Raw genomic sequence first — 27920 nt, forward strand, 5'->3', positions numbered from 1 at the left:
ATCCTCATCCACATGAGCAACCCTAGCTTGACCCTCAGCTCTCCTATCTGTCCTTCCTTGTCATTGAGGGCATTCAAAGGTACAATGACCTTCTTCATCGTAATGGAAATAGGTACCATAGAAGCCTCCTCTTCCTTGTCCATGTCCTCTACCTCTTCCTCTCTAATTTCAAAAGTTTTGATCATGGGAGTGGTTGAAACTCTCATTCCTTTGGTTCTTGCTAGTACCCACATCTTCATTTTTCTTTTGGGTTTCATTTCGACCTCCAGATGACCTACCGCTTCCCCTTCCTCCTTGACCATGCCCTCTTTGTCTCCCTTAAAACTTCTTATTCAGCTTCTCTTCAACTCATAGGGCAAACTGGTATGCCTCTTCAACGCTGGTCATTTTTACCAGACTTAATTCCTCCTGGATCCTAGGTCGCAACCCACTGATATAACGAGCAACCTTCTCCTTATTTGCTTCTGCATGCCCTACTCTAATCAAAATTCAATAAAACTCCTCTGTATATTCTTGGACTAATCTTCCTGCTTGCTTTAGCCCATGCATCTTCTTAAACAAATCAATCTCGTAGTCCACAGGAATGAACTGCTTCTTTAATTTGTCCACCATGTGATCCCACCTTGTGATCTTCTCCTTTCCTCTTCTGTTTCTTTCCAATTGAACCTCTTACCACCAGATTTTGGCATGGCCTTTTAGTTTTGCCTTTGCAAACTTAACCCTATTTGGGTCCCTGATATCCTCATACTCAAAGTATTCTTCCAGTTCATTGATCTAGTCGATCAACTCATCTGGTTTCAGATTTCTTGAAAATACACCCACATCAATTGTACATCTTTTCCCAAATTTAGTAATGGCCCTAAAAAACCCTTCCTCTACCTGATTCAGAACTTCCCCATTAAATTCCCCTTCTGGTCCAATTTCTTCTTCTTCATTGTCATCCTCACTATTGTCACCTGCGACAACATTTGTTCCTCTACGGAGCTCCTCCTGCAATGCTTGTACCTACCTTTGGAGGGCTCTAACCTCCTCAGGATTAATAGCTCCGACCCTTCCACCACACTCTCTTCATGGAGGCATCTTCTTAACTCAAACCCACAACCACACAGTCCTGGTGCAAACTGCCTCACAGTCGGCGCCCTGTCTACACACTCAGGAAAACCAGCTCTGATACCACTTGATGGGGACACAACCCAAGCATAGAATGGACACAATAGGAAAAGGGAAATTGTATTAACTATGAAAATAAGTTAGTACATTTTGTACAAAGAAAATAGACTTCAAAACATGCCCTAAGGGCTTACAATAGCACAAAATTGGAGATAATTTCTCCTTTTGGTACCTCCTCTCAATTTCCACTCTGAACTGCCTTTTACGATGCCAAAAATGTCCTTAAATAGACCCTAAAGGGTTAAGGACTAGGAGTACATTCTAGAAAGTGATAGTAGGCATCCACCAACCAAGTAGAAGGCTCTAGAAGCCGCGTTAGAAGTTGGTGCAAATCTAAAAGAATCTAAAAATGGTAACTGAACTTTCGGGAGGCATAACTTTTGAATCGTAGCTCCGATTGATGAACTGTTTACATTTTTAGAAAGCTCTCGAAGTGCTCTATAGCCTTATGGACCAGCTTCACTCATCCCTCATTTTTCAGCCCTTTTTGAGGTCATTTAATGCCCCTAATCTGACTTTGAAGCATTCTTAGGAGGTCTCCAAAAATCAAAAAATTGCGACAACTTTCAAACCGTGGGGCCTTTTGACCTGATTCTTTTTTTGGAATGCTCTAAATTGCAATTACATTCATCTAGCCAATTTACACATCCTAATTCACCAAAATTATGGCTCAATTAAATACTCCTATTTTTTCAGCATTTACATGTATCCCAAGGTGTTCAAATACTTTATCCTAGAACACTGATAGTGGAACTATGAGAGTTGAAACCTTTATTTGACCCAAATGGGTATCCAGAAATGAAAACAAATGAAATAGAAACTAAGTCTAAGTACATTTTTTTTGGGTGACATAGGATTGCCCTTATATCTCTGGATGCTCCTGCATCAATACTAGTCCATTGTCCAAAGAATTCCTAGATTTTGGCTGGTTTACACCAACTAAGACCATAGTCCTTGGTCATAAGATCGCATACCCCCAAGGAGTAGGGACAATGAATTAAAAGGTGGTTGGTTGACTCCAAATCATTCTTGCAAAGACTGCACCTATTTGGGATAATTTGACCCCTTTTAATCAGGATATCTAGGGCAAAAAAATTTCTTAGAGAAGAAGCCAAAAGAATATATTGATTTTTGGAGTGAGGCCAGTCATCCAAGCCTTTGCCCATATGGGTTTCTCCATCTTATTCCACAGTGAGAAATAGCCTGAAGTAACTGAGTATAACCCATTGGAATTGTCTCCCCATATGATTTCATCCCTCTTATTATTAAGGATCATGACATTCAAAATAGTCATTAGAGGTTTAAGATCTTGAGATACTAGCGATAGGTCTTTCCATTTGTGATAAGCTCTGTAGTCACTAAATTTTAGACCAAATATTCTTATACATATATCTACCCATCTCTCATATTTAGGATGATCTATGAGGGGCCCTTGGCTTAACCAGTTGTCTCACCAAAATAAGATACTTTCCCCATTGCATACTTTCCACTTTTCCTTTGACATAGCCAAAGGTTTTGCCTTAAGGATCCCATTCTAGATAAAGGATCCATGGGGAAGATCAGATTTGAGGGATTTCCTTCTCAAATACTTTTCGACCAAGATTTCCTACCATTCTCTGGGACTTTGAAAAATGCACCATATCTACTTCGCTAGCAAATCATTGTTGAGATGTTTAATTTTTCTAATGCCTACGCCACCATAGCATTTAGGCAAGCAAACATTGTCCCATGCTACTAGAAGATATCTCTTGTTTTCTTCACCCCCTATCCACAAAAAGTCCCTCTAGATTTTCTCCATAGTATCAACGTGTTTAACTAGGATCTCAAAAAGGCTAAGGGCATAAGTTGGGAAGTTTTGAAGAGTTGATTTCACCAAAGTACATTTACTTGCTTGAAAGAGGGTAGCTCCTTTCCAACCTATCAACTTCTTGCTAAATCTATCAATAATGCCATTTCAAAAAGAATTTGGGGGTTTTGACCCCAGAGGCATTCCAAGGTAAGTAGCTAGAAGAGACCCCACACCACATCCTAGTATGCAAGAAATTTTTGTTTGTCACTCAATTAGGGTATTTACAAAAAAGACCAACCTTTTTTCCTAGTTTATAGCCTATCCTAAACCCCTCATGTAAGTATCCAACAATTTTTTTAGCACTTTAGCCTCTTGAATCGTGGCTTCCCCACCTAGAATTGTGTCATCCACAAATTGCTGATGGGTGAAGGTAATCTATCCGGAAGATGGCTTTATACCATGTAGGCTCTAATCCTATCTTTTCCTCAGGATTAACCTCCCAATACACTTTGCCATAATAATGAATAGAACAAGGGATAAGGGATCACCCTATCTAAGCCCTCTCGAGGGGAAGAAGAAAAGAGACTAAAATATGAGATATAGTGAAAAATAGTAAAAGTGAAGATTAATTATTATCATTCATTAAGCTTGAGTAATTTCAAACCTAAGACCTCCCTGATGAGAGGCTCAAAAGTTACCATTAACTTGTTATGATAGAAATAGTGTAAGATTTGGTAATGATGCACCATGTTCAATAAAAGGAAAAGGGTCTATCAAGCCTACAGACAAGATCTCATGTGACAATGCTTACTATGTTGAAGGATTGAATTATAACTTGTTAAGTGTGTCACAATTGAATAATTTGGGATGCAAAGTTGAGTTTAAAAATAAATCAGCCAAGATATATGATACAAATGGAAATTTGATTGGAAAAGGTGATCAAACTAGGAGTAATGCATTCTTTTTGGATATAGAAGATGGTAATTGTCTTATTGAAAAGTTCAATAATATATGGCTTTGGCACAAGAGATTATGTCATGTTAACTTTGATAATCTGATTTGTATTAGTAACATGAAAAGAGTTAGAGGATTTCCTAAGTAGAAGAAACTAAAAAATATAATGTGCAAACAATGTCAGTAAGGAAAGATGAAAAAGTCAAGCTTTAAAAGTAAAGCTTACACCTCTAGGGAAATACGTGAAATTATTCATATTGACTTGTGTGGACCTATTGAAGTGCAAAGCTACAAAAGAGACATGTATATTATGCTATTTGTTGATGATTACTCTAGAATGATGACTGTCATATTTTGAAAAAAAAAAATAGATGCTTTTCAAATGTTTAAATGGTATTTGGCAAGAGTTGAGAAAGAAATAGGTAAGAGCTTGAAATGCTTGAGATCATATAGAGAAGGTGAGTTCACGTCACATGAATTTGAGATGTTCCACAATGATAGAGGAATCAAGAGATAGACATCAGTACTAAGGACCCCTCCAAAAAATGGAATAATTGAAAGAAAAAATAGATTTGTAATGGACTGTGCCAGAATACTAATGATGGAGAAAAAGGTTGCCGTAAAATACTAGAGAGAACCTATAAGTACTGTAGTATACACTTTGAATGGTGTGCAAGTAAAGAAAAATACTCACTCAACAACTTTTGAACTATAGTATGGTCATCCACATAATGTGAAATATTTTAAGGTGTTTGGAAGAAAATGCTATATTCTTAAAGATGTTAGAAATAGAAAGTTTGATGCAAAGAGAAAAGAAGGTATATTCCTTGGTTACTCCACAAGAAGTAAGGCTTACAAGTGTTTAATTACTAACACTAAAAAAATTATGGAAAGTGCAAATGTGAATTTTGATGAGTTTGTAGAAGCACATGAGGCTGAAACTACAAAAGAACTAGAAGACTACAAGGCATTTGCATTCTATTATGAAGGAATGCCTATTGAAGAAGATGTTACAAATCATGTAGTGAATCAATAGCAAGTTTCAAAAACTGTCAAGTCACATCCTGTGAATGCTAAGTTACATTCAAATGCCAATTTGCAAAATGAGGAGAATGAAAAATTTGAATTTGAGATTGGCACACATGAAAGAGATGCTGAAATACCTGATAGAGATGCACATAGTGATACTAAAGCTAAGAGATAGAATGCAACCTAAAGAACTAAGCCTAGATTATCCAAATATGTTAAAAGAAACCATCCTATAGATCAAATAATTGGAGACAAAGATGCAAGGCCAATGACAAGAAATAGGTTGAAAGGTGAAGCATGTTTGCTAAGCATGAAGGAACCTAAGATAGTGAGAGATGCATTGGAAGATGATGATTGGTACAAGGCTATGGAAGAAGAAATTTAGTACATAGAAAAGAACAAGACTTGGAGCCTAGTTCCTAGACCAAAAGACAAGAATGTGATTGGCACAAAATGGGTATTCAAAAACAAGCTAGATGAGAATGGTGAAGTAACAAGAAATAAAACAAGACTAGTTTGCAAAGGGTATGAACAAGAAGAAAGAATTGACTATGGTGAAACATTTTCCCCTATTGTAAGAATGGAAGTAGTAAGAATTTTGCTTGCTTATGTTGCATAAAAAAGGTTTCAAAGTCTATTAGATGGATGTTAAGCCTACATTTTTGAATGGAATATTAAAAGAAGAGGTCTACATAGAACAACCAAAAGGATTTGTGTGGACAAAAACAATAAAAACATGGTATGCAAATTGCACAAAGCCCTATATGGATTGAAACAAACACATAAAGCATGGTATGAGAGACTTTGTATTTATCTTGTTAAGATTGGATTTGAAAGGATAGATGATAACAACAATTTGTACATGAAGATAGATAAAGAAAAAGGTATATTATTATCTGGAATTTTTGTTGATGACATAATATTTGGAGGACAAGATGCTCTGTGTAAAGATTGTGCAAATCAAATGAAGCAAGAGTTTGAAATGTCAATGTTTGGTGAGATCAAATTCTTTGTGAGATTACATGTTTATCAAATAAAGTATGGTGTATATATCACTCAATCAAAATATGTTAAAGAGATATTGAAGACATATGGACTTGAGGATTCAAAACTAGTATGTACACCTATGGTAACAACACTCAAGCTATCAAAGAATGATGAATCAGTTGAGGTCAATCAAACATTAGATAGATCCATCCATGATTGGCAAATTGTAGTATGTAGTACATAGTAGACCTGATATGCATTAGTTGTGGGGATAGTTGCTAGATTCTCTACTAATCCTAGAGAGAATCACTTGATGACAATAAAAGAATAATAAGATACTTGAAAGGAATAGAAGAGTATGGTTTATACTATAAGAAGAATAAAATTTTTGATCTGAAAGCCTACATTGATGCTGATTGGGCTAGAAATATTGATGACAAAAAGAGCACTAGTGAAGGAGCATTCTTCTTAGGAAAAATACTTGTTACATGGACAAGCAAGAAGCAGAGTTATACTTCCCAATCTACTGCTGAAGTAGAGTACTTTGTTGCTGCTATCAATTGCACAAATATTGTATGGATCAAACAGCTACTAAAGGGAATGAAGGAAGAAATCACTGAACTAGTGACACTTTATTGTGGTAATACAAGTGCTATAAATATCTCAAATAATTTTATCATGCATACAAAGACAAAGCACATTGCAATAAAGTATCATTATGTAAGGGAGTTGGTTCAAGACAAGGAGGTGAACATGGAATATATTAACACAAAGGAGCAAATTGCTGATATCTTCACCAAGGCATTACCTAAGGATGCTTATAAGTATATAAGAGGTAAATTAGGGGTGATACCCCTATTAAAGGCTATATAAAAGACATAGAGAGTACCCTAAATCAACCAAGCTAATATTCATTTCATACAAATTAATGCAGTGGATCTTACTTTAGGAAATTGCCTAAAGTAATCATAGAGCTAGAATTACAAATCAATCATAAGAAATGTGACAAAGGGAGAAACATAAGGAAATCTAAAAAAGCTTATATCTACATGCCAAGTGTTGAAGTATATGTCTTTGGCATTGTTTTCAAAAAGGGAGAAAGTATAAGAAACTAATCAAGATCAAGTGCATACTAATCAAGAGGGAGATTGTATTGTGCACAAAAGCAACAATGAAGTGAGAATATTGTATTGCATAAAATGTAACTAAGGAATAAACAATATAAGAAACTAATCAAGATCAAGTGCATACTAATCAAGAGAGAGATTGTATTATGCACAAAAGCAACAATGAAGTGAGAATACTATATTGCATAAAATGTAACTAAGGAATAAACAATATGCAACTAAGCCTATTCCTACATATTCATGTAAACCTCAAATATGAAAGAAAACATGTAAATAGTGATGACATGAAATCAAAAGAGTTTAAACTATTCAAAATAACACTAATGCAAACTTCATAAAATCACCAAGTTGTTGATGATTTCATTGTTGTGGGATGTGGTTGCTCACTAATCCTACAACATAAAAATGGGATAGATAGTGCTTATGAAAATGAGGAGAGGGCTCTCTTTTCATAGGAAATGTGATGAAATGGATGTTTGAGATTCAATGCAAGATGAAGGGGTAAGATCTCTTAGGATCAATGAGGTATCCATGAGGTGGAGGCCAAGTGGATTCCATGTGGATTAGAGTTTTTGACCATTCAAAGGGGGAAACTTGCTCACACATGTGTGAGAAACCTTTGATGTGATGGGCCAATGATAGGTGTAAGAGGTGTGGAGGATCATGGTTTCTCACACATGTGTGAGACACCTTGATTCTCATGTGAAGGGGGACAAATATGTAAGAGATGTAAGAAGTGTGAGGGGTGTGGGAAGTGTGAGTTTCCTCACACATGTGTGAGCACACACTTAGGATTAAAAGGGATTTAAGAAGTTGATTAGGAAAATTAAGTGGGATTAAGAAGTGGATAGGCTTAGAAAGATGAGAGTGATGGGTGTAGACTAGGTTTTAGGCTGGGATTAAGAATAAATTAAATAAGATTTAATTTAATCATAGGTTTAGAGAAATTAATGAGATGGGGGGGACTAAATAAATAAGATTTATTTAAAAGGGGGATTTATGGAGGGTCATGCATTAAATAAATTTAACACATTAAGGATGGAAGTATTTAAATTAGATTTAAACACCCTAGAAAAGTGAACTTATTTAATTAAATAAATTTAATTAAATAAGTAGCAGAATATGAAAAATATAATAAATAAATAAATAAATAATTATAATGTCAAGGGAAATATTAATTGAATTAAATTTAGTGTTGAGGACAATTTTAAGTGTCTACATTTTGCCCCTATTTGATGTGATGTCAGAATGATATTATATCAAAAAAAAGAAAATATAGGTTGCCCTAGAAGGGATAAGACTAGCAACATGATGCCCTAATCATGGAAGGATGAGGAAGGATGATGAGGGTGGAATGGTATGCCCCCTCAAGAGGACATGTAGGTTAGGAGAACACATATGTTCTCTCGAAATGGATGGGAGAATGGAACAGAGTGGGAAATGATATGATTGATAAAGTTATGCTACAATGGTCTGAACAACCTAAGTTTGATATTGTATTCAACACTATGCACCAAGATATGAGGAACCAAGATGACAATGTGTCAAGTAAATGATAAAAAAGGGTCTAATACAACCTTATGCCTTATGAAACCATGATATGGAAGACCATGATTCCTTGGGGCAATAGGATGCAAATACCATGATAAATGCATAAAATACTAATGCATACAAGTAATAGTCAATCATGCGCAATAAACCAAAAGAAAACCAAAATTTTCCCCTAGTCAAGTTGAAAACCAATTAATGGATTGATTGATGATGACAAAATTAATGATAAGAACAATGCATATCCAAGGATTGGGAAGGAAACATCCCATGATGATGTTTTAATATGGTCAATGGATTAACAACTGATTGGGTCAAATTGATGAATTGATTAAGGATTTATGTATAAGATTGCAAGATTGAATTGATTTAATTAGAATTGATTGCACATTGATTGAGATTTTTTGATGTTTTTGATTTTATGGAGATTTTTATGGATAGATTGAATTGAAATGCAAGTGGAAGAATGATGTCGATAGGATGAAGAATGATTAGAGTAGAATATAAATTGATTTTATGTGATAGGATTAGAAGAAGGGAAAATTGATTGAATTAGAGGATAAATGAATTTGATTGAAGTGAGTGGAAGAAGTAGATTGAATGTGATATGAATGAATGTGAGATAGAATGGATTGGGACCAATGACAAGGGAGAGCCAAGGCATGGTAGATGGAGGAAAAGAAACATGGGTCCGTGGATGAAAGAAATGGTGAAAGGATATGAGGGGCCAAATGATATGGTATTGAAAAATGTGGAGCCAAGGACCATGTTTTGAAGGAGTCCAAATGCCCCATACCAAGGATAGGAAAATGGAAGGAAATATGGTGGGAATGGATGCATGAAAATGGAAAGATGGTATGAAGGCTAGCATATGGAAGAAGAGAAGGCATGTGCTCTTCCAAAGCATGTATGAACATTTTGGTATTGTGCCTCTAATAGTGATCATGAGCATGGGTATAAAAGTGGAATGAAGAAGGGATATGGGAGGGAGGGTATGGAAAAGGGGTAATGATATGGATAAAATGTGGGATATGAAGTGGATGAGATGGATGGGATAACTAAGATCAAGGAAATATGAAAGAAGGTTGGAAGTACGTAGGAGTATGGATGGAAAATGGATGAAAGGAACATGACAAGGACTATGGGAGGCAAGATATGGATAGAATGTCAAGATCAAAGATATGAAAGGATTATGGGGGTATATAGGATAATGTATGGAAATGGAAAGTAAGCATGAATGGATGGAAGTAATAGGATAGTCAAGATCAAAGATGGAAAAGGATGATGAATGGTAGATGGAAGTATGGAAGATATGTATGGAAGTTTGGTATGGATGGAGCATGCCCCCAGTGTAGAGTGCAAGTGGAAGAGGAAAAGTGAATGGATGGATAAGTGGAATTGGAAGACCTTTTATACATGACAAGAAAATGAAGGGAGGACTCTAGCATCTAGTTACATGGATGGGATCCCTTAATATCTTTTCCTTTTTTCTTTGTTATTTTAAAGGAATTTTTACTATTGTCTCATAGATGTTGGTAGGATAGTGAATGAAGGACAATGACTTATGAAAAAGTTTGGATTAAGAGGGTGGTGTGTTTGGGAGGAAGACATGGTTGATGGATGCTAGGTTGGAAGACTTGTGGATGGGTGGATGAAGGAGGTGGAAAGATCTTCATTGACACACATCTTGAAGGGTGATGGAAAGGTGGAAATTTTAGAGGATATGTAGGAGAGAGTTTGAATTTTTGGATATAGGGACCCAAAATGGATGAAGGAGACGATGGATGTAGGATGGTGGATTTGGGTATATAAGAACCCAAAATGGCTTTGGAAAATGGAAGCTTGGATGATTTATGAATGAGGGAAGCCTTTGGATTAGAAAAATTGGATGTCATTTTGAATATTTCTTTGAGATTCATTGCTACATTAAGTAGCTTTGGGATCCACAAATTTTTTGCATTTTTGATTTTTAGCCTTTGTGGCCTTTTAGTTCTTTTTTGGATCATATTTTTCTTTTTTGGGACGTGTATTTTAGAGGGGACATGTTGATCCTTGGGCTTTTGTGGATTTTTTGCTTTATTCTTTTTTCTTTGGCATCCAATTTGCTTCCATTGGCCATGGTATGGATGCATGAAGATAAATGGGGTGGAGAGCATATAGATGGTGAATGTTCTAAGGAATTCAAGGATGTGTGCCTTTGTTGATCTTTACTAGGACCATGAGGGGATGAAGTGGAAAACATGGATATGGTGGATGGATGTACATAAGGACCCAAAATGGAAGGAAGGGATGAAGGGCTTGGTTGTGGAACATAAGGACCCAAAATTGATGGAAGGGATGGAGGGTTTGGATGTGGAACATAAGGACCTGAAATGGATGGAAATGAAGAAGGAATTGGAATATGCATACAAGGGCCCAAAATGGACTTGGAAGATGAATGATTGGAAGCTTTAGGTTTGGAAGGCATATTTTTTATTTCAAAGGGATGGAAGGCATACCAACATCTTGAGACATTATTTCTTCAATGGGATACTTATTATTTTCAACACAAGATGCAAGTCCATGTATATGGGGTTCATGACTGGATTGTATAGGTGTGATAGGATCATGTGGAGGATTAGGCTCACAAGGGGGATTATGAGGGATAATATCTTCTTGAGATGGAGTGGGATCATAAAAGGAAAATGAAGGGGTGCTTGATCTTGACTTAAAAGAGGATCATGTAGCAAAATGAGTGGATCATGAGATGGAATAGAATCACATAATGGAGTGGAGGGAATGGGATCATGAGATGGATTGATTTGATCTTGACATGGAAGAGTATTAGTGGATGGAGTGGAAGGAACTTCATCATGAAGGGGAGGATCCATGGATGCTAAGTCTAGAGATGGAGTGGAATCGGTAATGTGTGTGGTACATGGAATGTCTTGATATTGATGAGGAAGAGAACCATGAGATGGGCTAGGAGGGATAAATGGATCTTGAGGGATAAGGGAAGAATGGGATGGAGAAATGCTCATATCTAAAGGAGAAGAGGAATCTATAATGACATTCTTTGGAGGAAGGTCTTGAGATGGAATTGGGTGTATGGCTTTGGGTGATTGGATCACTTTATTTTGAATTTTGTACTTAGACAAGGTTTATAGTGAGAAAAACCTATTATGAGGTGGGGATGATGTTTTTATAGGATTAGGATTATGTGAAGGTGGAGGTATGAGTAGGGGATTGGGGTGATGGTTTTTGACATTAAGCTCAAAGTATGGGGAATTACATGGAGGATTTGGGTTGTATGGGACATGAGGACTATGGTCTTTGAAACATGGGGGAAGAGGAAATATGGCATGGAAGGTGGAATTTTTCTACTGATTTTCTTGGGTTAAGATAGAATTCTTTAGTTCCTTAATTTCTTTGGCAATGGAATTTCTACTTGAGGCATTGTGTGGGCTATGAATGTAATCGTATGTGGTTGAGGGATAATGAGGTGGATTTCCCTTGCCAAAGGTAGAAGAATAATGAACATGAGATGGATGAGGGTTGGATTTAAAGTTTTGAGGATGGATTTGATATGTAGGTTGAAAGGGAGGTATAAGTCCATATTGCCTTTGAAGATTGTCAACCATTTGATTAAGCCAATTCTTATCCATAGATGTTAGACAAAGAGTGATGAAAGATTTGATGATGGATGGAATATGAACTTAGGACTAGGAGAAATTTTGGACTTTGTGTTGATTTGATTTGAATTGTATTTGACTTGATATTGATTGGATTTGATTTGATTTGATTTGATATTGGATGAAGGTTTGATATAACTTTGATGCAAATAAAACCCTTATGATATTGCAAACAAGTGAATGTGGGGTTTGAATCAAAGCCAATGTTTATGATAGTGCTCCTATGTCCAAAGTAGAAGATTTGATGCAAAGTTGAATTAGAAGAAGGCATGAATGAATGAAATTAGAAAGATTCATTGTGGATGAAGATTTAAATGGATTGAATTAAGAATTGATTAGAAATGACTAAATTTGACAATGAATTGGATTAAGAATCATAAGTATGAAGCATTGGATGAGGGAATTGAAGCATGATGTGGAGTATGAACCATGACTAGGAAGGAGATTAGGAATTAGATTGAACGATTAGGAAGACACAAAAATGATTTGGATGAATAAAGATGAGTAAGACTTCAAGGATGTAATGCCCCGCCAAGGGATCCAAAAAATTAACCTAGAATTTCACTAAGTTTAGTAGGCATTTTTTTTCCATGAAAGTAAATACCACATATAACTAATGCACAATAACGGAAGCAATAGTAATGTCCATATGAAATTAAACATAACATACATAACAGATTACACTCTTTAAGATACCTTAACATTGAATTACATACATGAATCCATTTAGTACAACATCCACATAAAATAATAATGATAAGTCCCATGTTTATACGTTACATTTCAAATACTCAATCATCCACTGTACATGTCACAGGGTATGACAATCTCAAAAGAATATACGTACATAGAATAAGGTACATCATCCTATTCTAACCCATGATACATCAAGTAGAGATAATCACATGATACACATGATACATCATCATAGAAAACATATACATCCATCATAAAGATCAAACATAATAAACTAAGTGCACGGTTCCTCCCAACCGTCAATAGCATCATTAGACCATTGTGGATCCTAGCCATCCCTCTATGCGTAACATTCCAAATCATCGAAGAGATCATCGGTATTACATAGTAGGAATGTCACTCCTAATAAATACAACATCATATGTAGAAGTAATCTAACATGCAAATAAAAGCATAAGATAACATCATCTAACATATGCTAATCATCAATGAAAAAGGATACATATCCACCATCATGAAGGACGCATCAGCCACGATGTCTCAATGAATCTCAAAATGATAAGAGTGGAAAATACACTACCACCTGACTACGTGGTACCTAAGTGGTCCACTCCCACTGTGCTAAGGAGATAATTTCAAGTCCCAAACAGGCTATCAAAATCACATAGCACATATCTCTTTAAGTCCAGGAATCCTAAAAGTATACTAACTCAAAGATGCCAAAAACAAAATTTGACATCTAATCCCAGAGGCACACAATGACATGTAGGAACCTACTGTGCAAGTAGGAAAGTTTCATCGCAATTATCATGTACAAGTTACCCTAGCGGTTAGCTAAACTCCACAGGTCCATACTGATTTCATGCTGCCACTAGTATCCTCTCATATTGATGAGGCATACTACGAAATGCAAGGTCGCAACCATACATCTCACTACTCCCATCCTAGCCTGTACAAGCACTCAAAGCATGGGCGAGAACAAAAAACTTATCTTTTTAGGTTCATTCAGTTAGTATTAGGTGTGAATGTTATTAGTTATTAATCCAACTTACAATGAGTTACCTTAGAAGCCTCTTAGGGCCCCGGCCCCCATTGCAAGCCACTTCCTGTCACTACATGCAGATATCCTACCCTAATGCTCATGGACTCATAAATCTCAAAATCAAAAAAGATAATCCATAAAATCATCAAATATGCATAAAAGCATCAAATCTCCATGAGCTAACATCCATAGAAAATCATGAACACAACAACTCTCTATTGGAAACTGAAGTATCACTGATAATCAAATATCCAATGGTTCTCAATAACCAAAATATATATCTCAATCATATTGATCGAAGACTCCAAAAATGGTTGAGTCAAACATGTCACAACATGGCATTATCAAAATAAATCCACATTACAGTCCCATCATGGCGACTAGAAAATAACTAGGGATAACTGATCGATGACCAAAATAATGGTTAAGTCAAGTGTCTCATACATAAGAATCTCAACTATAACAATCAATAATCACAACCAATACATAGAGCATTCCATCACATGACCATGGTTGGGTTTATAAAGATCGAGATTAAAACATCATAATGTTACCACAATCACATAACTCCCAAGCCTCTAGTAGATGTCCTATACTGGTCAACACTAGTCAACCCAAAACCCAAAACAATAGCTCAAAGAATACACAATGTAAACACATGTTTTGGTTTTTACAACTTGAATTTAAATGTATTGATCTTAGTTTAAGTTTCCAAGTTTGAAGAATGAATAGAGGAATTGTTTTTGGATATAAATCCATTTTCCAATTTATAATATTTGTTTGATACATTCCCCACCAAACTATCAATTTTTTATTTAATAATTTAAAACAATGAAATTATTAAATAGTTCAAAAGTTATTAAAGAGTCACCTTTATGAAAATAAACCTTCCATATAAATCATTTATCAACTAATAATAACTTAAATTTATAAATAACATATTTACATATTACATATATACACATATATATATTTAAATATATATATACATACATACATATGTAAATATATAATAGGTTTTCATGAAATCGATTTAACAATTTCGATTGACACCATATTATATAGCACTGAGAATTGATTGCTTTTTAAAAAAACATTTTAACATAAACATTTTTCTTTGCATCACATCAACATTAATTAACCCCCACAACACTTGCTGCGGTATGCAGTACTTACGGTTGCAGGCACTACGCCGACAGCGGGTACGTGGTACCCCTGTTGCCGTAGACCTATGATGGCAGGTCTCTACCTTCCGCAGGTGTGGGTACAATTCGTGCCCACAAAATTTCATTATATACATTTTTACATGCAATATGAATCACGATGCAATTTATTAAATTTCTTCCACCGCGATTATCAATCGCTCATTCGGTGTATTATATATAAATATACATAGGTATATATATATATATATCAGTATATATATATGTATGTATATATATATATATTCAAATTTTATAATAGATTCATAATAAATGTATACATATGCATATAGATAAATATACATATATATATATATATATATATATATATATATATATATGTATGCTGATCTGAATAGATAACCATGCATTTTTTCCTTTTCCACAAAGAGTATATCTACAATTTAGGAATAAAATATTTGCATTATAGAATGCATATAAAATACTCCAATAAATTAATCTACCCATATTGAGAATGCATATAAATATAAAACTTCTCAGAAGACATATGGAAGACATTAAGAAGATAGGGAATGCGTGATGCAAAAATAGCATAATTAAAATCACAAGAATCTACCCAGATTCTAATGCTAAATCACTCTTCCTCAGAAAATCCATAGAGCAAGCTCCTCCCTTCTTCAAAATTCTTGAGTCCTCCAATGCTCCAATTGCTCTCCCAACGCTATGTCTAAGCTTCTATGAATGCCTGAATATAAAGAGCTTTCAGGAAACATCTAGAATGCTTCTAGAAATAGCTGGAAGGTGTCACCAACTAAGCATGGGCCTTTTCCAACCTTCAAGATGAGCCATAGGGTTGTAGACACCATGTGCTTAATTGATGCACTAACCCCCGTGTTGTTGACACATGAGAAATAGAGAAGTGCGGTAATTCCCATGCAAGCTTATAAATCCAATTTACTTTTGATATAATTTCTATTTAAATATTTATAACTTTTATTTTAATTTTTATAACTTTTATTATTATTATTTATTTATTACTTTATTATTATTTTATTATTATTATTAATTTCAATTTCTAATTTCCTTTTATTTAATTCTTTTTCCTCAATTAATTCCCATTCAATTAATTATAATCAAAATATCAAATAACATGATATTTTATATTAATTTTCTCAAATAATTAATTTATTAATTAAATCTATTTATTAAGACTTAAGTAATAGAAAATTCACCATAGACTTCGAAGATAAAATATGAAAACTCATCATAGAGAAAATCACTGAAAATCGGTCTAAAGGGTTAAAAATCATGAATTATGTCATTCGACACATTCAGTGGGTAAAATATCTAGATACTTGTCCTACCTCACTAGGAAAATTGGTTTAAGGGTTTGGGATTTGGACTTGAGAATTTATCTCCCTTCTCTTATCATTGAGATAGTATAATAGGGTACGCTCATCTTGGCAATTCAGGGAAGTCGATAATTGGTACCTACAACCTATAGAAAAACCATGCATGTACATACAATATATATATATATATATATATATATATATATAATGCTAAGCTAAACAGACAATGGCAGGAAGTGGTGCATCATGTAGATCCCAACTAAGCAGGTGACTACGACTCCCTTCCTTAACCACATCAAAAATGCCATACAATAAGAAAACATGCACACCATACACATGCAAGTATGGGGTAAGTATCCATAATAAAACACATGAGATAATAACCATCAACTAATCATCAACAATAGCCGAAAATAGTATAATGATCATCATGTATGCATGAAATGTAAAGTCTAAATGATCTCATCATATAACCACTGAATCCATAACATAATGTCTAATAGTGTCAAAACAATACCGCTAATCCATTAACATAAAACTAGTCTATCATAGTCTGATAATAACAACAATGTCCAAAAAAGATGTGAACGAGGGTAGGCACTACATCCATCCCCCCTTGGGTTAGGCTTACTCCTAGAAGCCTACAAAAAAGTAGGGATATAACTCCCTCAAACTAGCCGCATCCTCCCAAGTAGCTAAAGAATCATCAGTAGGGTCCCATTGGACCCTTACCTGCTCGATGGTTCAACCCCTGAGGGTCAATTTCTGCTGCTCCAGAATACGAACCGGCTCCAAAGCTAGCTGCCCATCCTCTACCTATAATGCATTCCAATCAAGAACATGTACAATATCAAGAATATACTACCAAAGTACTAAAACATGGAAAAAATCATGAATGTGAGCTAGGCTGGGTGGTAGAGCAAGGCGGTAAGCAACCAGGCCAATCCTCTCCAAAATCTTGAATGGTCCCACAAAGTGAGGTGCTAGCTTAGAGCCCTTTCCATATCGGATCTGACTCTTTCGCGGTCGCACTCTCAAGAAAACCTTATCACCCATAGCAAACTGCTTATCAATCCTATGAGCATCGACATACTTTTTCTGCCTATCCTATGTTGTAGTCAAGTGCTCACGGATTTGCACTACCTATTGCTCCATATCATGAAGCATCTTAGGACCCAACAAGATGCAATCCTCAAGATTGTCCCAACTCAATGGTGTTCAACAAGGATGTCCATATAATGCCTGAAATGGTGCCATGCCAATAGAACTATGATACCCGTTGTTGTAAGCAAACTCCACTAGGTAGAGATAATCCTCCCAATGTGTCTGCCTATCCATCACATACATCTGTAACATATCCTCCAAAAACTGATTCACCCTCTCTGTCTAACCATCAGTCTTTGGATGATATGCCAAAATGAAGTTTAACTGTACTCCAAGCTCATGCTGCAACAATGTCTAGAATGTAGATGTGAATATAGGATCCCTGACAGAAATGATCTTTCTAGGAATACCATGTAACCTCACAATATCACGCATAAAGACATTAGCTACAGAAGCAATTGTGTAGGAAGACCTAATCGGTGAAAAATGCACCACCTTAATCAACTAATCAATGGTGAAAATGATAGCATCATGACGTCAAACTGTCGTAGTTAATCCTACTGTGAAATCCATGGAGATGATATCCCACTTCCAAGAAGGAATAAGATTAGGCTGCAAAAGTCCAGCCCGGTGCTGATGTTTTGCCTTAACTCTCTAACACTCAAGGCACCTAGCTGCAAAATCAGCAATATCTCACTTCATCCCAGATCGAAAGAACAAATGTTTCAAATCAGCATGCATCTTCTTGACACCTAGATGTGCTGAGTAAGGTGTACGATGGGCTTCTGCCAGAATCAAGGTGCGAAGCTCATCCAAAAATGGCACATAAATTCTCCCCAAATGTCTCAAAAGACCATATGATTCTCAAACATAACCTACAAACTTACCTTCCAAAGATCTTCCTGAATCAATCTCTCTGCACACTTCCTGATACCAGGAATCCATAAGAAGTGCCTGAAGAATCCGACTCCTCGAATCCACACTAAGAGTCATTGATGATAACACATGTCTCCTGCCACTCAAAGCATCCACCACCACATTCTCCTTACCCTGAATGTACTTAACCTCAAAATCACACTCGCATAGAAACTCCATCCATCGCCTCTGGCGAGCATTCAAATTAGGCTGAGTAAAATGTACTGTAGACTACGACGATCGCTATGTAGCTCAAATCTGTGCCCCAACAAGAAATGTCTCCACCTTGTCAAAGCATGAACTATTGCTGCTAACTCAAGATCATGCGTAGGATAATTTAACTCATGATCCTTGAGCTTGCATGATTCATACGCAATCACCCATCCATTCTGCATCAATACTACCCCAATCCCTTCAAGAGAAGCATCTGTACATACCATGAAATCACCTTCTAGATCAGGTACAGCTAGAATCGATGAACTGGTCAAAAGATCCTTGAGCTTCTAAAAAGCTTCCTCACATTTCTCTGTCCATATGAACTTCTTTCCTTTTCTTTGAAGAGAAGTGATAGGATGTGCTATCCTAGAGAAGTTCTGGACAAATCTGTGATAATGACTAGCTAAACCCATGAAACTATGAATCTTTGACACATTAGTTAGTGTCGGCCAATCTATTATTGCCTGAATCTTTATAGGATCCACTAAAATACCATCACCTGAAATAACATGCCCTAAATACTAAATCTCTGATTTGAAGAATTCACACTTAGCTGCATTAGCATAAAGCTGATTGTCTCTCAAACACTGCAATACCAACTGTAGGTGTTCCTCATGCTCCTTTTGAGTCTTAGAATATATCAATATGTCATCAAGAAACATGAGTACAAACCTGTCTAGATAGGATCGGAACAAACCATTCATCAAATTCATGAAAACTGATGGAGGATTAGTCAATCCAAAAGGTACCACTGTGAACTCATAATGCCCATAACGAGTTTGAAAAGCAGTCTTGTGAATGTCCGCTTCCTTAATGTGAAGCTGGTGGTATCCTGACTTAAGATCAATCTTGGAGAGTACTGTAGCTCCCTTGATCTGATCGAATAAGTCATAAATCCTAGGCAAAGGATACCTTTTCTTAATAGTCACCTTATTCAATTGTCTATAGTCAATACAAAGGTGCAAAGAACCATATTTCTTCTTCACAAAGAGCACTGGAGCTCCCCATGGTGATACACTAGGTCGAATTCTCCCTTTGGCCAGAAGTTCCTCTAGCTAAAGACATAGCTCACCCAATTCCTATGTAGTCATGCGATAAGGAGCTTTAGAGACAGGCTCCGCTCTAGGAATCAGATCAATACTAAAATCAATGTCCCTCTTCAGAGGCATGCCTGGAATCTCACTTGGAAAGACATTTGTGTACTCCTGCAAAATCGAGTGATCTAAAGTCTCCCTCATGGGATCTTCCTCATCAAGATCATTTACCATAAGAGAAAATATATAACATCCCCTACGGAAACTTTTCTTCAATTGCATAGCAGAAATCATCCGCAGAGATATAGGCCTCGTTATCCCAACTATCTGCACATCATTCCCTTGGTCATCTTGGCACATAATAATCTTCTTCCTACAATCTATACTGGGTTTATGAGATCCAAGCCAGTCCATGCCTAAAACCACATCATAGGAACTAAGGGGTATGACTCAAAGATCCATTGCCGTATCAAAGCTTCCTAAGCTAAGCCCACACTTATGAACTATAGAATCTATGGAGACCTTAATGCTTGAGGCTAGTTCCACTTGCCAACCATGATCTTGCTTCACCGCATCCAACTTACACTTAGAAACTATAGATGGTGACATAAATGAATCTATAGCTCTTGAATCAAACAATACTGAAAGAGATATACCTCTAATAGCACCTGTGGTCTCAACCACTATTCCTTGATGATCTGCCTGACGCTGATCAACTGCTACAAAAACTCTATGAGCTCTACCTACATCACCAATTATAGGCTCTGAAACTATAGGTTTAGGTCCTAAAAAATGAGGTGCTCACTGAGGACACTGAGCTACATAATGTCCAATCTGACGACATGAAAAACATTTTGTATTTCTGTCAAAACCTCTTCCTATAGGTGGTACATTAGATTGCTGATGACTGTTCCTACTCACAAAAGACTGGCTACTCTGAGCTAGCTAATTGGACTAATTCTATTTATTGCGTTGAGCATTCTGGTTGGTCTTGGTTTTAGAATCTTTGCCATCACCTTGAGCTTGAGAATTTGAGCCCTTCTGTTGCTGTGTCTGCTGAGACTGCTGCTGATACTGTTTCCCCTTAGAGAAGGAAAACTTCTTGTTACCACCTGAATTGTAGTTGCTTTTAGATCCTGATGTCACTGGCGCTCCTACAAAACCACCTTGACCAAGTTTGACACTTTGCTCAACAAGGATAGCTCGATGCACCGCATCCTTGAGTGTTTTTGGCTCAAATACCTTAACTCCCCCAATAATACAGTTTTTCAAACCCCTAATAAAATGCTGTGTCAATTGACCTAAATTTTCACTGAACCCTAAAAAAGACATAAGCTCATAAAACTTACGCTCATACTCGGTTACTGACAAAGTGTACTGTCTGAGATTATGAAATTCATTAGCCCTTTACTGTTTCCATTCCTCTGGTAGGAATCATTCATGGAAACTCTCTAGGAATAATTCCCATGTAACACTGCTCATATCGATTCCCAACTTCTTCTCCTCTATCATCCACCAAGTGGCCCCAAAATTCTCTAAATTAGTGATCGCAAATCTTACCTTAACATTGCTGTCGAACTCCTACATGGCAAAAATCCTGTCGAGGGAAATAAGCCACTGCTCGGCCACATAACCAGAGCCTTGCCCATTGAAAGGCTTAACCTTGGATCTTGAAAGATCCTTCATCTAAGTGGACACAATGGACCTCTGACATTCCTTCCAAGGACTTCTAGATTGGGGTCTATGCTCTTGTTCTGTCTGATGCACTTTAGGCTATTCTTGAATAGGAAGTAGACGTTCTAGAATAGTCTGTATCATTTTTCTCAAACTGACCTCTTCAGACTTAGCTTGGTCCTCTCTACGACTCTCTTCTTGCTGCCTACTAGAGTGCTCTTCCCTATTCTCTACATGAGCTGATCCCTCATGGGCAGACTCATAGACACTGATAGTTTTTCCATGACCACGACCTCTACCACAGCCTCTACCACGGCCTCTAATAGAAGACCTAGTCCTAGATACCATCCTACAATAGTACAAGGTACTAAGTTTAGTTCTATGTCTAGGTTCAAGTAAAATTTCCAATTTTGAAATTAAGTGTTGAAGTATGAAAAATATTCAAGTAACAGTTTGAGTCCTGTTTCAATTCACCTAGATCATGTTTGGAAAGTTACACTTAATAGTTCAAAGTTCTAGTTGTTCCAAAATACCTAGAGCTCTTAATGTAGAAACTCGGGCTCTGATACCAAATGTAATGCCCCACCAAGGGATCCAAAGAATTAACCTAGAATTTCACTAAGTTTAGTAGCATTTTTTTTCCATGAAAGTAAATACCACATATAACTAATGCACAATAACGAAAGCAATAGTAATGTCCATCTGAAATTAAACATAACATACATAACAAATTACACTCTTTAAGATCCCTTAATGTTGAATTACATACATGAATCCATTTAGTACAACATCCACATAAAATAATAATGATAAGTCCCATGTTTATACGTTACATTTCAAATACTCAATCATCCACTGTACATGTCACAGGGTATGACAACCTCAAAAGAATATACATACATAGAATAAGGTACATCATCCTATTCTAACCCATGATACATCAAGTAGAGATAATCACATGATACACATGATACATCATAGAAAACATATACATCCATCATAAAGATCAAACATAATAAACTAAGTGCACGGTTCCTCCCAACCATCAACAGCATCATTAGACCATTGTGGATCCTAGCCATCCCTCTATGCGTAACATTCCAAATCACCGAAGAGATCATCGATATTACATAGTAGGAATGTCGCTCCTAATAAATAAAACATCATATGTAGAAGTAATCTAACATGCAAATAAAAGAATAAGATAACATCATCTAACATATGCTAATCATCAATGAAAAAGGATACATATCCACCATCATGAAGGACGCATCAGCCACGATGTCTCAATGAATCTCAAAATGATAAGAGTGGAAAATACACTACCACCCGACCACGTGGTACCTAAGTGGTCCACTCCCACCGTGCTAAGGAGATAATCTCAAGTCCCAAACAAGCTATCAAAATCACATAGCACATATCTCTTTAAGTCCAAGAATCCTAAAAGTATACTAACTCAAAGATTCCAAACACAAAATCTGACATCTAATCCCAGAGGCACAAAATGACATGTAGTAACCTACTATGCAAGAGGGAAAGTGTCATCGCAATTATCACGTACAAGTTACCCTGACAGTTAGCTAAACTCCATGGGTCCATACTGATTTCATGCGGCCACTAGTATCCTCTCATACTAATGAGGCATACTATGAAATGCAAGGTCACAACCATGCATCTCACTACTCCCATCCTAGCCTGTACAAGCACTCAAGGCATGGGCGAGAACAAAACACTTATCTTTTTAGGTTCATTCAGTTAGTATTAGGTGTGAATGTTATTAGTTATTAATCCAACTTACAATGAGTTACCTTGGCAGCCTCTTAGGGCCCCGACCCCCATTGCAAGCCACTTCCCGTCACTACATGCAGATATCCTACCCTAATGCTCATGGACTCATAAATCTCAAAATCACAAAAGATAATCCATAAAATCATCAAATATGCATAAAAGCATCAAATCTCCATGAGCTAAAATCCATAGAAAATCATGAACACAACAACTCTCTATTGGAAACTGAAGTATCACTGATAATCAAATATCCAATGGTTCTCAATAACCAAAATATATATCTCAATCATATTGATCGAAGACTCCAAAAATGGTTGAGTCAAACATGTCACAACATGGCATTACCAAAATAAATCCACATTACAGTCCCATCATGGCGACTAGAAAATAACTAGGGATAACTGATCGATGACCAAAATAATGGTTAAGTCAAGTGTCTCATACATAAGAATCTCAACTATAACAATCAGTAATCACAACCAATACATAGAGCATTCCATCACATGACCATGGTTGGGTTTATAAAGATCGAGATTAAAACATCATAATGTCACCACAATCACATAACCCCCAAGCCTCTAGTAGACATCCTATACTGGTCAACACTAGTCAACCCAAAACCCAAAACAATAGCTCAAAGAATACACAATGTAAACACATGTTTTGGTTTTTACAACTTGAATTTAAATGTATAGATCTCAGTTTAAGTTTCCAAGTTTAAAGAATGAATAGAGGAATTGTTTTTGGATATAAATCCATTTTCCAATTTATAATATTTGTTTGATACATTTCCCACCAAACTATCAATTCTTTATTTAATAATTTAAAATAATTAAATTATTAAATAGTTGAAAGTTATAAAGAGTCACCTTTATGAAAATAAACCTTCCATATAAATCATTTATCAACTAATAATAACTTAAATTTATAAATAACATATTTACATATTACATATATACACACACACATATATATATATATATTTAAATATATATATATATATATATAAATATATATATATACATACATACATATGTAAATATATTAATACGTTTTCATGAAGTCGATTTAGCAATTTTGGTTGACACCATATTATATAGCACTGAGAATCGATTTCTTTTTTTAAAAACGTTTTAACATAAACATTTTTCTTTGCATCACATTAACATTAATTAACCCCCCAAACACTTGCTACGGTATGTAGTACCTGCGGTCGTAGGCACTGCGCCAATAGCGGGTACATGGTACCACTGTCATCGCAGACCTGCGATGGCAGGTCTCTGTCTTCCGCAGGTGTGGGTACAATTCGTGCCCATGACATTTCATTATATATATTGTTACATGCGATATGAATCGCGATGCAATTTATTAAATTTCTTCCACTGCAATTATCAATCGCTCATTCAGTGTATTATATATAAATATACATAGGTATATATATATCAGTATATATATATATATATATATATATTCAATTTTTATAATAGATTCATAATAAATGTATACATATGCATATAGATAAATATATATATATATATATATATATATATATATATATATATATATATATATATATATATATATATATATATATATATGTATGTATGTATGTATGTATATTTACGCTGATCTGAATAGATAACCATGTATTTTTTCCTTTTCCACAAAGAGTATATCTACAATTTAGGAATAAAATATTTGCATTATAGAATGCATATAAAATTCTCCAATAAATTAATCTACCCATATTGAGAATGCATATAAATATGAAACTTCTTAGAAGACATATGGAAGACACGAAGAAGACAGGGAATGCGTGATGAGAAAATAGCATAATTAAAATCACAAGAATCTACCCGAATTTTGATGCTAAATTGCTCTTCCTCAAAAAATTCGTAGAGCAAGCTCCTCCCTTCTTCAAAATTCTCGAGTCCTCCAATGCTCCAATTGCTCTCCCAACGCTATGTCTAAGCTTCTATGAATGCCTGAATATAAAGAGCTTTCAGGAAACAGCTAGAAGGTGTCACCAACTAAGCATGGGTCTTTTCCAACCTTCAAGATGAGCCATAGGGTTGTAGACACCATGTGCTTAATTGATGCACTAACCCCCGTGTTGTTGACACATGAAAAATAGAGAAGTGCGTTAATTCCCATGCAAGCTTATAACTCCAATTTACTTTTTATATAATTTCTATTTAAATATTTATAACTTTTATTTTATTTTTTATAACTTTTATTATTATTATTTATTTATTACTTTATTATTATTTTATTATTATTATTAATTTTAATTTCTAATTTCCTTTTATTTAATTCTTTTTCCTCAATTAATTCCCATTCAATTAATTATAATCAAAATATCAAATAACATGATATTTTATATTAATTTTCTCAAATAATTAATTTATTAATTAAATCTATTTATTAAGACTTAATTAATAGAAAATTCACCATAGACTTCCAAGATAAAATATGAAAACCCATCATAGAGCAAATCACTCAAAATCAGTCTAAAGGGTTAAAAATTATGAATTATGTCATCCGACACATTCGGTGGGTAAAATATCTAGATACTTGTCCTACCTCACTAGGACAATTGGTTTAAGGGTTTGGGATTTGGACTTGAGAATTTATCTCCCTTCTCTTATCATTGAGATAGTATAATAGGGTATGCTCATCCTAACAATTCAAGGAAGTCGATACCCAGTACCTACAACCTACAGAAAAACCATGCATGTACATACAATATATATATAATGCTAAGGTAAACAGACAATGGGAAGAAGTGTTGCATCGTGTAGATCCCGACTAAGCAGGTGACTACGACTCCCTTCCTTAACCACATCAGAAATGCCATACAATAAGAAAACACACACACCATACATATGCAAGTGTGGAGTAAGTATCCATAATAAAACACATGAGATAATAACCATCAACTAATCATCAACAATAGCCAAAAATAGTATAATGATCATCATGTATGCATGAAATGTAAAGTCTAAATGATCTCATCATATAACCACTGAATCCATAACATAATGTCTGATAGTGTCAAAACAATACCACTAATCCATCAACATAAAACTAGTCTATCATAGTCTGATAATAACAACAATGTCCTGAAAAGATGTGAATGAGGGTAGGCACTACAAAGGAATGGTTTGAATGATTAAGACAAGATATGCATGAGGGTGATGAATTTAATAGAAAGAAGAAATGATGTGGAATTGATGTGGACAACTTAACTAAGAGGACTTAAACCAAGACTTTTTTTGTTGTTTTTTGAGATTTTTTTGTTTATTTTTTTATTTTTGAACTTTTACAATATTTTTGGATTTTTATTTTGTATGATGTTTTGGATTTTTCAAATTTGAGATGCAAAATCAAACAATGAAATATATACAAGATAAGTGTAGACAGTGTGTCCCTTTCAACTGGGGAGGGTTTGAAACACTCCAGAATGTCAAACACACCAACAATCCTATAAGGTTTCAACTAGGATGTACAAGGATCAACTGGAGGGAATCCTTGATATATTCAAGGTACATGAGGCCCAAATTTATAGATTAAAGAAAATAATTCCACACAACTGGGAGGAGACAACAACCCAAATCTCCACCTTCACTCCCCAAAGGTATAAATTTCTTTGGGGCTTAGCTAAGAGTGACAAGATTTTACTTCCAAGAGAAGTTTTTCTTTTATTCACCTCCTGATTTTTATACTCCACTAGAACATTAGAGTTGAGGTCATCCCAAGGGGTGATGAAATCCCCAATCATCCCTATGACCACTTATTTCTTGTGCACTCAAGATCACCCAAAGACACAAGAGGAGCACGAGAGAAGAGAATACATAAGTGGCCTTGGGGTTCAAAAGACACTTGTTCTTTCCCAATAAAGCTTTAGGTTTTGTTATCTACTTTGAAGACACACGAGTTTATAGCATACAATGTTCTTTCCAACTTAACAATGTTGTCAACATAAAAATTGAGAGTTCACCAACATAAGTAAATTGAGCATCATCAACATAAAAAAATTTGATAAGGAAAGAATCAATGCCCTTTATGCATTCAAAATTGAGTGAGTGTTCATTTTAAGCACCAAATTGAAATATGCATTGCAATGTTTGTTGATCCTTAGACATTCAAGATTGTGCTATCATCCATTCCACTGAAATGTTCAATTTCATTATGACATTCAAGATTGTGTTGAAACATTCATTCCAAATCAAAGGTGTTGTTCAATTAACTGTGCATTCAAGATTGCATTCGATTGTTTTAGCTTTAACCATTAACGAGTGTGTTTGAATTTTGAATTTAAGCTCAACATGCATTCAACGAAAAGTGTTTAAGCATGCAAGTTCATTCCAAAAAAAATTAAGGAGAAACCTACAAGAAATATGGTTAGTGATTTCTAGAACACTCCAACCTTTAATACATGAGTGAGAAAATATCCTTGCAAAACCACAAGTTAGGGCATCAAAAATGTATGACAAACATGAAATAACCCTACCATGAAAATGTTAACAAAAAAGTTCAACCTTTGACAAAAAAAAAAAGGTATCTAAGTAGCATCAAAATTTAGTTAAACCAACACCATAATCATGAGCTTAGAATTAGCTTTTTGGCCATATTTTTTTTTTTCAAAAATGGAGTCTAGA

The sequence above is a fragment of the Cupressus sempervirens genome, chromosome 4, assembly GCF_028749045.1.
Source record: "Cupressus sempervirens isolate cs-2001-9-10 chromosome 4, ASM2874904v1, whole genome shotgun sequence".
Classification (NCBI taxonomy): Eukaryota; Viridiplantae; Streptophyta; class Pinopsida; order Cupressales; family Cupressaceae; genus Cupressus; species Cupressus sempervirens.